The sequence below is a fragment of the Mustela erminea genome, chromosome 9, assembly GCF_009829155.1.
Source record: "Mustela erminea isolate mMusErm1 chromosome 9, mMusErm1.Pri, whole genome shotgun sequence".
NCBI classification, from domain to species: domain Eukaryota; kingdom Metazoa; phylum Chordata; class Mammalia; order Carnivora; family Mustelidae; genus Mustela; species Mustela erminea.
Window position 1 is genome coordinate 70,157,037 of NC_045622.1, and position 16,135 is coordinate 70,173,171.

A 16,135-nucleotide genomic window follows, 5' to 3' on the forward strand; every position below is an offset into this window, starting at 1 on the left:
AGGTGACTCCAGTCTGCCCCCTGGGGTCAAGGACCAAGACCCTGTGATCCCAGGTCGGTCACCTTCAAGCCATGGGTTACATCTTTGCCAGAGAAGATCCAATGCAGCTGCTGCTTAAGATTTCCAGTGTGCTAGTGCTTTTGTGCAAAAGTCAATCTGTTCCGTGGGGTGGGAGGTGATGGGGCACAGAGTTTGATTTTGGAGAAGAATCAAGAATTAAGAAGCATAAAGAGGTATTTTCATGCAGCATAGAAAAGATGGGAAATGTGGCACTTTTCCTTAGGCCCAGCAAGGTGCATTTGTCCCTTAATTAGTTTTGTCACCAAGGTCTCCCACCTACATCTGCCCTGGCCTCTATGCCCAACCTGCTCCCAGCCCACAATCCACCTCTTTTCTCCAACCTTGTTAAACTTCTCTTTCAAGGCTTCTTCTTCTTCCCCGACCCCCGTCACTTTTCTTCTCATTGCCTGCAATACTCTTCCTTCTCTTCAGCTGGTTAATTCTTATTTATCTTCCAAAGGCCACGTAGGTAAAGGCATCACCTCCTCTGGGAAGCCTTCCCTGATCCATCCTGTCATCTGGTCTCCCTTGGCACTCAATGCACATGCAGGCTTTCACTGCAACACTCCTATGTTGCACTGCCATTCTATCTATATTGACCCAAGCAAAGAAATCTTAAGATGTGTTGTTAATAGCACAGGATCTATAACCTGACAAGCCTAAGCCAAGTTGAGCCAGAGGGGGCACGTTTTCAAAATTTCATAGGCCCCGATATTATAAGAACTTCTCCAATCTCTTTCCAGTTCTATTCCTCCCGTTACCATCATGGCCTAAGGGAAAGGGAAAGAGGTTTTATCATTTACACTAACCCTGTATCTGCTTTTCATGTTCTCCATAGGTTGGCACCCTTTTCACCTGATGCCCTGCATTAAACATCCTGAATTACCTAAAATATATATAAACATATATATTCACCAAATGCAACAGCCCAGCACTGGCCAATTAGACTGATGCTGGCCTGTCAAGCGGTCCTGGTGCCTCTGGTATGCAGACTTCTTCTCTTTTCATGCCGATTCGTGTGGAGGTGCAGGTCCAGGGGGAGGCAACAATTTCAGGTAAGGGTGGATGGGGAGGTGTCTGGTCCACGTGACAGTGGCTATTTACTAACCAGTATGGAAATACTCCAATACTTTAAACTCAGTTCGCCAGAAATGACAGCCTTGTGGATGTTAATAGACCAGAAAGGGATTTAACCTTTATTTACTGAGGCTCTAGGCGATCCCAAGCTATAGCACCTATAGACCTTTAGGATTCATGGCATTTCCAACTGTTTTATATTTCTCCTTGAGGAGATAATGTCAGAGAAGATGGGGGGAGCAGATTTCCCTTCAACTTTGTTTGCCTGTTGAACTTTCTTCTGTTTCATATGAGGCTGATCTGGCTGCAAGTCTGTGTAACCCGATCTGGTTTATATCCCTCAATGACATTCAGGGCTCAGGTTGAGAATTATGGCCGCAGCATGCTCTCTTTTCCTTGGAGAATGGACTTTCAATCCCAGAATAACTCTGATTATATTATTTCCACTTATGGTAATTGTGTGTTTCAAAAATATCCATTCTCTTCAGTTACATTTTATTAAAGAATACATGTACACATTCTTATTGTAAAAGCTATTGTAAAAGACTAAAAAGATAAAAGGAAAATCCCCTTTAGTCACCAGTCCTGACTTCTAACTCTCCCTTTGTCCCCAAGCTAACCACAAGCATCACTCTGGTCTGTGTCCTTCTACACTCTCAGTAACTTCACACATACATGTGCATATAGAAAAATGATGGTTTTGCTCTGTTGCATGCTTTTGTTTTGTTTTTACCTGGCATGTCACTAACTATTCTGCAATTTTTTTTGTTTACTTAAAAATATGTTTTGAGGATCTTTTCATCTACCTCATTCTTGTTATCTCCTTGAATCCCACAGATAAGCTGTCTCATAATTTACTTAATCATCCTTACAGGTAGGCATTCCTGTGGTTTCATTTTTCATTACTACAGACACTATTTCCATGAGCATTCTTGAACAAAGGCTTTGTGCACCTGTATTTTTCTGCATTAGAGTCTTCGAAGTTCCCTTGTTGGCTAAAGGGCTATGTGCATCTTCATAACCAATAATAATCTTCTCTTCCACCAATATTGCATAATAATACCTGTTTTCCCAAACCCTTACCCAAACCAGATGTCATCAGTATTTAATCATCCTTAATATGAAGGATAAAGCATGACTTCTCTTTACCATTTGAATTTGCATTTTCCCTCATTATTGGTGAAGCTGAGCATCTTTTAAGTTTGTAGGTCATTTCTGTCAATGGACTGCCCATGTGTATCCAGTGGCAGGCAGGCTTCTAACTGGCCCCCAATGGTCCACATCCCTTAGGGTTCATGCCCTTATATAATCTGCTTCCCTTAATGACTTAGTGACTTGCTACTAATGAACAGAATTGGCAAACATGACAGTTTTTCACTTAGGTTACAGAGACTGTGACTTCCATCTTGTTAGCACTCTTTCTCTCCTTTTCTGGCTCTTACTCAGTCTGGTAAAACAAGCTGCCATGTATTTAGCTATCTTCTGGAGAGGCCCACATGGCTTCCAGCCAACAGCCTCATTAGCCATCACGTGAATGAGTTAGGAAATGGGTCCTTCCCTAGTCAAGCTAAAGATGACTCAGCCCCAGCCAACACCTTCACAGCAGTCTGGGAGAGACCTTGAGCGAGAAGCCCCCATGAAGCCATGCCTGCATTCCTGACCTACACAAGGGGTGAGACAATCAATGCTTAAGGCAATAAATTTGGGAGGTAATTTGTTTAGTAGCAAGAGATCACTAATACATATCCTTTGCCCATTTTCTATTTTTTTAATTGGTAAGTATTCTATACCTTACAGTTGAAAAGTCTTTGTGTGTGGTGTATGTCATAATTATTTTCTACCAATCTTTTGATTTGTGTCTTTTACTATACAGAATTTTAAACTTTTAATGTCTTCAAGTACCTCAGTCTTTCCTTCTATGGCTTTTAAATTTCTTGTTTAAAAAGACCTTTGCTCCCTCGGAGTTGGAAACATATAATTATTTGTTTACCTCTTTCTCCCGAGCTCACCGTAAGTTCTGTGAGGACAGGGGCTCTGCGTCTTGCTCATCTCTGGATCCATGGTCCCTGAATACAGTGGCTTGCAGGGAGCTGGCATTCAGGAATGCCTGAAGGCATTCCAGGCAGACAGCCTGTGCAGGTCTGCATTCCTTTCTCTTAGTAAATTCTCCCTGGTGTTTAATCTCCATTCCTGGGCTGAAGTTGTGTGCCTATCTCTGCTTGGTCTTTGCTAAGACAGAGAACAGACACCCTTCCCGCCCCATCTGAGGCTTTCTCCCATCATCTCCAACAATCACACGAGCTCATACACTCCTCAAAAACTACACAATCTTGGCACTAAATAATCCTGGTGTGCCAAAGATCTCCACCCTAAAAGAAAAAAAAAAAAAAGGAATAAAAATATCAGAAGATTTCACTTAAAATGCTGGTAATAATTCAATGCCAGGAAATGTAAAAATGCCAGCATGAATTAAAATTGTAGAAGACACAATGTGGGGAGAGGTTGTCCGTGTGGCAAACACCGTCTGCAACGGCTACCCGAGACATTCACATGAAGTCAGGTGCCAGCTTCCCTGGTCGTGGCTCTTTCCACCAAGCTGGAGGATGGGGCTTCAAGAAGGAGCCTGGGCTCCCAGGGGAGGGGTGAGCATCACAGCCCACATTCTAGAACACACAGTGAGACACTCTTACTCTTGGGGAAGTTGGGGGATGAAGTGGCAGAGACCTAGTTTTTAATCCCCAGGCTGTCCTGGGGGGAAGAGGTTTTTTGAAACCGTGTAGTTGGGAACTTCACTCGGACTGTTTGGACCCTGAGTCCATGCTCCCCTCAGGCAGGGGTTGGCGCTACATAAGCAGCGTCTGAACCCAGCCCACTAGGTCTGGTACAGCAGGACAGGTACTGCTTTGAGGGGAAGGACAACCCCGTATCAGACCAGCAGGAGGGGTGAGGAATAGATGTTATAGTTAGGAGATGGGTAAAGGAATCAGTATCTGCTCAGCACCCTAACCAGCCTATGGGAAGCTTCATACAAGTTCGAAAAAGGCACTCTTTTAATGAGATATCCTACCTGCCATCTGCCAGAAAAGTAAATAAATGCACAAGTCTACAATGAATAGGATATAAATGGCACACCCTCGAGTTGTATAAGGCATACCCAGAACAACTGTGTAGTCAGCCTGTGAGCCACCCTTCTTCTCCTCTATCTAGCTGTGCAGTTGTTGTTCCTAGAACCAATGGAGCCAAAGATAGTCTAACTCTAAGACATCATTCATGGTACTTCTTGGACTTCAAGTTCTTCTATGCTTACCTGGTTGCTACCTCTTATTTTCTATGAGATTCAGAGATCACCCATCAGAAAACACTTTAAGAAAACCAAGGCTTGCCTATGCCAGATCCCAGCCCCTTGACAAAGCATGAGTGGAAAGTGGAATTCCCCGAGCCTGGAGTTGGCCATAGGCATCCTTGACCATGTCAGGCAAGGCCACACTACCACTGATCTCTGCAAAATGAAGAGGACTGCAAGTAGGTCCTCTTCCACGTGTCTGCACTTCCTGAAGTGTGCATACTGAAGGTCAAGAGAATAAAACAATGAAAAAGAAATGTCATGGTTTCAAACTATGTTACAGAGCTCTAGTCATCAAAACAGTATGGTGCCAGCCTAAAAACAGACATTATAAATCAACGAAACGGAATGGAGAGCCCAGAATTAAATCCACTAACCTACGACAAAGAAGACAAGTATACACAATGGGGAAAGGACAGTCTCCTCCTCCTCCTTCTTCTTCTTCTACTTCTTCTTTTTAATAGGACAGCCTCTTCAATGAATGCTGCTAGGAAAACTGGACAGCCACATGCAAAAGAATGAAACTAGACCCACTTTCTTACACTGTATAAAAAATTAACTCAAAATTGATTGAAGTTTTCAACCTAAGACCTGAAACCATAAAATTCTTAGAAGAAAACATAAGTAGTAAGCTCTCTGACATAGGTCCTGGTGATGATTTTGTTAATCTGAAACCAAAAACAAAAGCAAAAGTAAACAAGAGGGAATACATTAAACCAGAAAGCCCCTTTTACCTATGAATAAACTAAGACTCAGGGAAAGTAACATGTCCAAGTTCAGCCAACTGCTAAGAGGCTGGGCTAGAATCTGAACCCATATTTAACTCAGTCCTGGACTATTTCACCCAGTCACACTGTCCCTCTTATGCTTGATTAGTATTTAAAAATGTTAGTTTAGAGGTGCCTGACTGGCTCAGTGGTTTGGGCCTCTGCCTTCAGCTCAGGTCGTGATCCCAGGGTCCTGGGATCGAGCCCTGCATCGGCTCCCTGCTCAGCAAGGAGCCTTCTTCCTCCTCTCTCTCTGCCTGCCTCTCTGCCTACTTGTGATCTGTCTGTCAAATAAATAAGTAAAATAAAAATGTAAGTTTAATATTGCAGTTGCTGTTGCTCCAAATACAGGGCTCTGGAAGGAGCTCTGGATTGGCAACCTTGGTATCTCATCATGGCTCTGGTTGACCCCTGGGCCAGTTGCTCCCCTTCAATGGTCTCAGTTCTCCAATCTTTAAAGCAAAGGGTGTGACTAGCTGACCAGGTAGGGCCCTTACAGGGCTCCGATTCTGTAAATGCTAGAGCTTCTGTCAGCCCAGACAGATAGACTGTCAACCCAGACTGTCAGCATTTACAGAAGAGGGGCAGATACTGTCAGCATGGAAATTTAGCACCTGCCAAATTTTTGGTGCCTCTGCCTTCGTGCAGTGGAGCTTCAGGAAAGCAAACTGGAGGACAAAGAGTGTGGACTGTAGTATCTATTCAAGGGCCCTTTATTAGCAGAACCATTAGTGAGGTGGGGGGAGAGCTACACATTTCTGAAATATCTGTTTTCTTCTTGCAAGACAGGGAACAGAATTCAAGCTTTCAAACTGTTTATAAAGTAATCAGCATTAATTTGTTCTGTTCAGGTTTTAATTATACACTGTAGGCCATTCTGACAGGACACCACCACCACAGAGCCTGTCAGGAGATAATTTCCCACCAGGATGACCACGCACCTCATGAATTATACATGAAACTTTGTTTCCCTGTGACTGTTGCTAAAAGATGCTGTCAGCCTCCTGAAATCTCAAAAGATCTGCAATTGTTTTTCGATAAGTCTAATTAGCAGGAAGTAGGTGGGGAGGTGTTAAGAATGACTTCCCGGGGATGTAAGATGCTGAGAGATGCTGAAAGGGTCCCTCCTCAGCCGGTGACCCCAGTAGTTTTGGCACAGAGTCAGCCTCAGTGGGTGGAAGTCGGGTTGGGATACTTGCTCCCACAGACCCGACAGGCAGCAAGATTTACACTTGTTCTCCCCAGGACTGAACCCCAGCAAGCCAGCCAGAGACTCCAGACATAATTCTGTTATTCAAATGGGAGAAGAGTTTGATAGCTATGCTAATGACTTTTATCTGTGAAAACATAACTAATAGCTTGGTTTACATTTGCGTACATTTATGAGCATAATTTTAGCACATAATTTTATTGCACAATAAAACATAATGCAGCATTAGTCGGCTTCACCAAAAAAAAAAAAAAAAAAAAAAGGAGGGATACCTTCTAGTGATCTGCACGTAAACCTTCACACCGCATTTATGTGACAGTATCATTTAAAATGGTGACCTGTTTGAATTAATGAAAGAGTTTCCCAGTTAACAATTAGCTGCATGAGGCTATTTCCCGTAGACATAATATTTGGGGGTGATGCTTATGATTTGCTGCATAATTCATTGCAGCATCTACTGTTGAAGATTGTTTTTCAATGCTATTATTCTTCTGGTTAAATTGGAGTTAAGGAGAGCCTTCTTGTGTTGTGTGCACAATCTTTCTTGGAGTCTCCATTGTGTGGGTCCCATGTGAGGAATGCAGAAATATCAAGTAGGCCAAAGTGACTCCTTCTGAGTGTGAGGAGCACTCACACTCATGATGACATGAGGACATGCCTCTGCCCGAGAGATCTATCTAAGGGAGCAGAGCCCAGGGATGGAGCATAGGAGGCAGGGAAGACAGGACTCCCAGACTGAAGGCTGGGCTTCTGGGGACCAATGTGAAACAATGGCTGGGATGTCATGAAGGAAGGAAGCTGTGTGACCACGGCTGAATGTGGTCAGAAAGAAGCAAGGAGATTTGGCACCGGCCGTGACCAAACAAAGCCAGTCCTTCCGAAGCGGCCCGCAGGGGAACACTGGCAGCCCTGGATATATGGGTCAAATATGCCTGCTTGCAAAAGCAGCACTGTAAGTCAAACTAGCTCAAGAAAAGATGGAGTTCTGGGGTTCACACAACTGAAAAATCAGGGGTGGATTAGCACCCAACACAGCTGAATCCAGACGCTCTGACTATATCACCAGAGAATCAATTTCCCCACCTTTCTCATCTTCCATTGTGCTGGCAGCGTGCTCTGCTCGGGCCTCTCCCAGGGGCAGGAAAGATGGGCACAGGCTTACATGATAACAACAACTCATGATCACAAGTGAATCCTGGCAAGAGGGCACCCAGGGATGTGGGGTACTCTGCCGGGACCTGTGCTTGCCCTGTGGTGAGAAGGTTGAGACTCTTGATCAGTCTCGTCCGAATCACAAGGAGTGGGATGTAGACTCTTCCCAGAAGGAAGAGAGGCGAACAGGCAAAAGGGCAGTGGTTAGCCAGCCCTCCAGCCAGAGTTGTGGTGTGAGGGACCAGAGAACACTCACCATCATCAAGAGTCACGATGCAGGCACCCAGGCTCGAGAAGACGCTGCAGAGGAGAGGGCACTGTTCCGACGGTGCGGGAAAGCCCATCTACCACAAACAAGCTGGAGGAAGAAGGGCTGCTCACTGTGGCACCAAGAGGGCTTGGGGATGATGACAGCTCTTTGCAAATCTTGGAGGCCTACTTATCCTGTGTCACTCTAGAGGGGGAAACAGCAGAGAGAGAAAAGTTACAGGCAAACAAGCAAGTCTGGCTCAGTATCTTGCCAATTCAAGGTCTTAACGGGCAGACAGAATCTAACCAGACAAGCTGCCCTGGGGTTGGTGAGCTCCTTACCTATAAATAAACGCAAGTCGGTAAACAGGTGCTGGAAAGTGCCCCTGACAGGATGCTCCAGAGGAGAAATGAGAAAAGGGAGAGAGGATGCTCTAGGAGACCTCTACCGCTGAGCACGAGGATGGGGAGTCACCTGTTAACTACAGCCTCAAACCACAGGTTATCTTCGGGCTGGGCGGGGGGTGGGGGGTCTTGTGCCTGAAACCCTGAATATTAAAAGCAAAGTAAATAAAGCTGAATGTAGGGATGTCACAGAGGAAAGAACGGACTGGGAGAATCAGGTGAGCAAATGGAACATTGCGAGAACAATTTTCTGAGGTAAACAGGGAAACTGAAAGCGAGTAGAAAGGAGACGAGATGCCACTGAGTGCCACTGAGTGCACGTAAATCAGCTTCTCTGGGGCACCATGGGGAGAGGATTAGGAGACCAGTGCTGGGTGGAAAGCAGGTGAGTCTGGTGAACTAGTGTCCTAGGACTGCCACGACGAATTACTGCCGACTGGTGGCTTGGAACAACAGAAATGTACGCTCTCATATTCTGAGCCTAAAGTCCAAAATCAAGGTGTTGGCAGGGCAGCAACCCTCTGGAGGCTCTAGCAGAGAACCCTTCCTTGTCTCTTCTGTAGCTGGTGGCTGTCCCCACTCCTTGTGGCTACACTGCTCCAAACTTTGTCTCCAAACTCTGTCTCCCTCTCCCACGCCTACCCTATCTTTTCTGCCATGTCTTCTCTTCTTCTGTCTCTTGTAAGGACACTTGTCTTTGGATTTAGGGTCCACTGAGGGAATCCAGGATCAACTTATCTCAAGATTTTTAGTGTAATTTTATCTGTAAGGAGCTTTTGTCCAAACAAGCTCAATCCGCGGGTTCTGGGTGGGCATAGCTTCTGGGAGCCACCATTCAACCCCTTACATCAGGCAACTGGGCTGACTTGAGACATCAAGGGTGTGGTGGGAGGTGCTGGCTGGGAAGAGAGAGGCTGACCTCAGGCAGAGCTGCCTCAAGCTCCCTGTCTCATGGGAAACTCAGAGCTTGTAGCAGATGCCCACGTTTGGGAGAAAGAGTAAAGGTGTCTTATGTGCTTAAATGCCCCCAGGAAAAGAAAGAAAACACCATGGGTTATAAAGAAATTTGACAGACTCAAAGTTACCCAGAAATCCTCAAGGTTTATCTCTAGACTTGCCATGTATCGTTAGATATTTATTTACTGCTTAATTAAATATTAAACCTAATATAACTTCTGATAAAAGTGTTTATCTGTATTTCAGATTTCTCAGGAGCACAGGTAAATGACATATGCCATGAAATTAATTATTCAGTCAATCCCTGAGAAATCCCACAGAGAGAGGTGTGCACCTATATACACAATGAGCATGAACGTGAATAGCCACATTCCCCAGCTGAGCGAGTGAGAGATCACACTAAAACTTCCTGGTTTAACAAACCCACGGTATCTGAGAAGTGTCTGTCTCCAACTACCCTGATTGCCCTACTCATATACGATCCTGCTCTGGGAGCTAAATCAAAGCTTGAGTTTGTGCCCCTCTCCTGGTCATCACCATTGCTAAGAAGACAGCACCATCGCCATGTTTAAAGGGCACGCTTACTGCAGAAAGTGGGACCGGGACACTGAGAGTGGGGGAGGGCGGCTATGACGCCATGAGAATAGTCTTAGACTTGGAGCCATTTCCCTGTAACCTCCCACCAGCCCTTGTGGCAGCTCCCATTGTGCCCACTTTACCTAAGAAGACAAAGGCTTTGAGAGGTGAAGTGAACGGCCACGTTCTCAGAGGTAAGAAGCAAAACTGAACTTTAAATCCAAGTCTTCTTTGACTGCAGGATTTGTTGTGTCTTAGATTTGCTTATAGCACAGGGAGCAGTAATGATCTCAGGCTGGGCCCGTGTCCTGGTACCCAACTCAGTCCACAGGGTCAGGCTGTGGCTGCTCCAGTCAGTCTGTCCCAGGCACATCCGTGAAGTGGTTGCTAAGAGGGGGATCCTATTAAAAATGCCGCATACATGCAAGCCAGGAGAGGCAATACAGCTAGTTACTCCTATTGAGCCGACTGATTTCAAAAGATGAAACACGTACAGTATTGTCCTTAAATATTGAAAGAGATAAGGGAGCCTGTGGGACATACAGAAAGAACCCTGCTTAAAGTCTGGGGGTGCCCCTTTTCTTTCCAGGTTTGACTCTGCAGGATTTAGGACCATTTGTGGTTTGAGGATTCCTGTCTTAATGGAGTTCTAAAAGCTCCTTTTCTCTCCTGGCTTCCACAATTACAGAAGGGCCCAGAAACATCCCACTGCATCGATTGTTGGGGGAACCGCGATCTACTCCCACGTTATCTTGTCTTCACTGTGTCTTTTTTTCTACCGTTTACAATTTCTTGTCTTTGGTCCTTTGTCCAGTCAGTTCCTCTTCGTAATTAACCCTTTTTTATGTCTCTGGGGGGGATGCAGACCAGCCCTTTAGAGGCCTCTAATGACACCCACTTTGGCTCCTGCTGTGCCCCAGGAGATAATGGCCTCGAAAGCTTTCTCAGCAGCACGTGCAGCCTCTCCTGCCCAGCCCTCTATGCCCCAGCATTGGGCAAGGTTTGTACTAATAGATACTTGGTTTAGAAAAAGAGACAAAGAAAGATGACTTAGCCTGTTGTGTCTGAAATACACAGCACTGTATGTCTTCCTGTCCCTGAAACCAAATGTTCAGTAAGCTCAAGGGCACTTCTCTGAGACCCCCTGGAAGGCACAGTTCAACCTTGATTAACTGGAGTATTCAGGAAAGGGCAAGGGGATGGAGGGGTGGATTATAGGTACCTGGAAAGTTCTAGCTTACAGAAAGTTAACCAAAAAAAGCTTTTCCCCACCCAATCTACATTTTAGCTTTTTTTTTTTCCTGAAACAATTCATGAAATCATTCATTTCCATATTAGGGGGGAGCTGGTGAACACGGTTGTTATTCCCATCTTAACTTCCTGAAGGAGTAGCTGCATCTTCCTCTATGTTCCGAGCACTGGATTCGATTGTGTTAGCCCTGAGCTCGGGTGATTTATTGCTCTTCATATCCCTCCTTACTCTTCTACACCTAGAGAGCAGGAACCATGTCTTACATACATGAACCAAAAGTAAGATATTTTGGATCCCCAAGTTTGGCAACATGTCACGGCCTCCATTTGCTACTGGCCTAGATAAGGGCACAGCAAGAACATGCCATAAAGCAAAGCAATGGGAAACACAGAAGTGATTTGGACTAGCTATACAAGAGACCAGGCCAGGGGTCAGAAAGCCATTGTGGAAGCCCAAGGGGAATTGTCCCCAATTTTCTCCAGGATTTGCTTTAAATAATTATTATGGAGACTTTACCTAAATCTTAATGAATATTATCTGTAAAAATAATTAACAGAAAATAAAATGGACAGTGGATAAAAATAAAAATGGTAACATGTAGATACACACAATTGGACCCAGGAAAACTGAAAATGATAGAAATAAGATCTAAAAAAGAAAACACACCAAGCCGAATAATCAAGATAACTTGATATGGATCAACTGAAAATGATAGAAATAAGATCTAAAAAAGAAAACACACCAAGCCGAATAATCAAGATAACTTGATATGGATCAAAACTTATCCATAAACTAGATCTCTATTGTAAAATTTTCATGAAAAAGGCATGAACAAAAATAAGCATTATTCTAGTAATCTACTGTTGTGACTGAAAAAAGATATATATTTTTAAAAATTTTATTTATTTATTTGACAGAGAGACAGATCACAAGTAGGCAAAGAGGCAGGCAGAGAGAGAGAGGGAAGCAGGCTCCCTGCTGAGCAGAGAGCCCAATAAGTGACTCGATCCTAGAACCCTGGGACCATGACCCAAGCCAAAGGCAGAGGCTTTAACCCACTGAGCCACCCAAGAGCCCCAAAAGATATGATTTAATTAATAGTTTAACTACAAAAAAAAAAAAATCAAGGAATTGAATTGGCCTAAGCCCTTTTGGTGCTGGAAAATATTTTTACAATAAAAATTCATCATCACTACAGAATTCTGATTTAAACATTTATATTCAAAATACCTGGATCAAAATGGAAGATTTAAACATTCTTCACTTCGTGTATCTCCAGTGCTTTGTTTGTTTTTTTTAAAGATTTTATTTAGTTGTTTCTTTGTTTATTTGTTTATTTATTTACTGACTGAGCCCACCAGGCACCCCTTCAGTGCTCTGTTCAAGAACTCAGTCCAGGGAAACCACTACCCTGTGCAGATCCACAAACTGGAGGAATATGCCACTGCTCAAAGGAAGTGGGTAGATCTGGTGCCCATTTTCTTAATTCAAAAATCCAAATTCAGTCAGTGAGTGTGAGCATGAGTCAGAGAGGAAGAGAGAAGGCATGCGTCTGAGAAAAAGATTAAGTATGTATGCACAAGAGCTTGGAAAAACAGGTATCAACTACTAACAAATGGGAAAGGGAGTTTTTTGTTTTTTGTTTTTTTTGTTTTCTAATTTGTTTTTAAAAATTATTTAAGAGGATGTGGAGAAAGGGGAACCCTCTTACACTGTTGGTGGGAATGCAAGTTGGTGCAGCCTCTTTGGAGAACAGTGTGGAGATTCCTCAAGAAATTAAAAATAGAGCTTCCCTATGACCCTGCCATTGCACTCCTGGGTATTTACCCCAAAGATACAGATGTAGTGAAAAGAAGGGCCATCTGTACCACAGTGTTTATAGCAGCAATGGCCACGGTCGCCAAACTGTGGAAAGAACCAAGATGCCTTTCAACGGACGAATGGATAAGGAAGATGTGGTCCATATACACTATGGAGTATTATGCCTCCATCAGAAAGGATGAATACCCAACTTTTGTAGCAACATGGACAGGACTGGAAGAGATTATGCTGAGTGAAATAAGTCAAGCAGACAGAGTCAATTATCATATGGTTTCACTTATTTGTGGAGCATAACAAGTAACATGGAGGACAAGGGGAGATGGAGAGGAGAAGGGAGTTGAGGGAAATTGGAAGGGGAAGTGAACCATGAGAGACTATGGACTTTGAAAAACAATCTGAGGGTTTTGAAGGGGTCCGGGGTGGGAGGTCGGGGTACCAGGTGGTGGGTATTATAGAGGGCATGGATTGCATGGAGCACTGGGTGTGGTGCAAAAATAATGAATACTGTTATGCTGAAAATAAAAAATAAATTTTAAAAAATTATTTAAATTTCTGGATAACTTAAAATTTTCACAGCAAACAGGTATTAATTTTGTAATCAGCTCTTTAAAAGATGTTTAAAATGTTAAACAGAAGAGACCCCGATTGCTAAGGAAATGTTGAAAAAGAAAAACAAAACAGGGGGCATCATGTTGCCTGATTTCAAACTTTACTACAAAGCTGTGATCACCAAGACAACATTGTACTAGCACAAAACAGACACATAGACCAGTGGAACAGAGTAGAGAGCCCAGATATGGACCCGCAACTCTATGGTCAAATAATCTTCGACAAAGCAGGAAAAAAAATATAGTGGAAAAAAGACAGTCTCTTCAATAAATGATGCTGGGAAAATTGGACAGCTATGTGTAGAAGAATGAAACTTGACCATTCTCTTACACCATACACAAAGAAAAATTCAAAATGGATAAAATGCCTCACACAAAATGTGAGGCAGGAATCTACGAAAATCCTAGAGAAGAACATAGGCAGTAACCTCTTTGACATCAGCCACAGCAACTTCTTTCAAGATATGTCTCCAAAGGCAAAGGAAACAAAAGTGAAAATGAGCTTTTGGGACTTCATCAAGATCAAAAGCTTTTGCACAGCAAAGAAAACAGTCAACAAAACAAAAAGGCAACCTCCGGAATAAGAGAAGATATTTGCAAATGACACTACAGACAAAGGGCTGATATCCAAGATCTATAAAGAACTCCTCAAACTCAACACACACAAAACAGATAATCACGTCAAAAAATGGGCAGAGGACAAGAACAGACACTTCTCCAAAGAAGACATACAAATGGCTAACAGACACATGAAAAAATGTTTGCATCATTAGCCATCAGGGAGATTCCAATCAAAACCACATTGAGATACCACCTTACACTAGTTAGTATGGCCAAAATTAACAAGACAGTAAACAAGAAGTGCTGGAGGGGATGTGGAGAAAGGGGAACCCTCTTACACTGTTGGTGGGAATGCAAGTTGGTGCAGCCGCTTTGGAAAACAGTGTGGAGAAATTGAAAATAGAGCTACCCTATGACCCTGCAATTGCACTACTCAGTGTTTACCCCAAGGATACTGATGTAGTGAAAAGAAGGGCCATCTGTACCCTAAAGTTCATAGCAGCAATGGCCACAGTCGCCAAACTGTGGAAAGAACCAAGATGCCCTTCAACGGACAAATGGATAAAAAAGATATGGCCCATATATGCAATGGAGTATTATGCCTCCATCAGAAAGGATGAATACCCAACTTTTGTATCAACATGGATGGGACCGGAGGAGATCATGCTAAGTGAATAAGTCAAACAGAGAGAGTCAATTATCATATAGTTTCACTTACTTGTGGATAATAAGGAATAACACAGAGGACATTGGGAGATGGAGAGGAGAAGTGAGTTGGGGGAAATTGGAGGGGGAGATGAACCATGAGAGACTGTGGACTCTGAGAAACAAACTGAGGGTTTTGGAGGGGACGGGGGGGTTGGGTGACCCTGGTGGTGGGTATTACGGAGGAACACTGGGTATTACCATGGAGTACTGGGTGTGGTGCATAAACAATGAATGCTGGAACACTGAAAAGAAATGAAATAAAATAAAATGAAAAAATGCTAAACAGATAAAAGAATGAATGAGTACCAATGACTGAAAGAGTCTGAGATGTTATCTTACTTGTAAGCTAACAAGCTAAGAGTTGGGCTGCCACTGTTCCATGGATGCTGCTGGAAAAGAAGAGACTCCAACAGAGTAGACAGAGGATTCGCTTTTGTGCAATTTCCTGAGCATGGGATCTCACAAGTGACATAAAGTGGGCTAGATGATAGCCACATAACACTGGAGTGAGCCACAGGAGAGCAACCCTCAGCATAGGGAACCTGAGTCTTTTATGAGGGAAACCCAGCCTGCCTCACCTTGGTCCATCCATCTCTTTCCAGCAAGGCTTCTATTTCTACAAACATCCTGGGAAAGAGAATCCAGAATAAGAGCAGCCTGTGCCTCTACTCACCAGACATGCAGAAATGCAAGAGACCCAAGAGAACTGTTTTCCGATGATGACTTAAAGAATAAACTTGAGTCTCTCTGCAGTAACAGTCATTCTCATGGGCCTCCAGCCCATTCCTCCAATGCCCTGATCATTACATCTCTTGGTTCAGAGGTAAGGATGGAGAAGGAGCAAGAAATTGGCTTAAATCTCTGAGGGGGAAAAATTCTATTAAACTTCTGAGGCTGTGTCTTCCAATTCATGCCTCTAATTTCTTTGAATGGGAACTCAAGTATGGATATTACATTCTACTTCCAAGTGATTTAATTGTGCCAAGGACAGATGGCTTATTCATGCCACAGAAATCTATGAAGGGCCAACTGTGTGTCAGTTACTGTTTCAGGTAGAGCCACTACCTCATATTCTACATTAAATTCTACATGAAAGGTGACTCCTGGAACTGTGCAATGTCTTAGCCCCAGTTCTAGATGCGAGGGGTGCAAAACTAAACAAAAATGACCAAATCCCCTGCCTTTTGGGGCTTATCCCCAGTGTGCAAAGACAGAAAATAAATTTCAAAAATATAAGTAAAATGTAAGTATGTCAGGTGGTAATAGGGGATGCATGAAATAAATCTAGGAAAGCGGAGAGGAGTGGTAGCATAGGGAGTACTTAGAAAAAGGCTGAAGAAAAAGTGTTGTTAATAAAGTATCACCTGAGCAAAAACCAGAAGGAGGAGG

At 43.6% G+C, this 16,135-nt stretch overlaps 1 long non-coding RNA gene across 2 annotated transcripts in view; it reads right to left on the reverse strand.

Annotated features, from left to right (window-relative positions):
• The window catches only part of LOC116600165, a 63,675-nt gene extending 55,542 nt beyond the window's left edge, over positions 1–8,133 (reverse strand). Inside the window, exon 1 of one of the 2 annotated variants that reach the window (XR_004289527.1) lies at positions 7,866–8,133. This is a non-coding gene — a long non-coding RNA (uncharacterized LOC116600165). Of the gene's footprint in view, positions 1–3,146; positions 3,221–7,865 lie in introns of those variants that run through there. The other variant, XR_004289528.1, reaches the window with a different exon arrangement.
• Between the last annotated feature and the right edge of the window lie 8,002 nt (positions 8,134–16,135).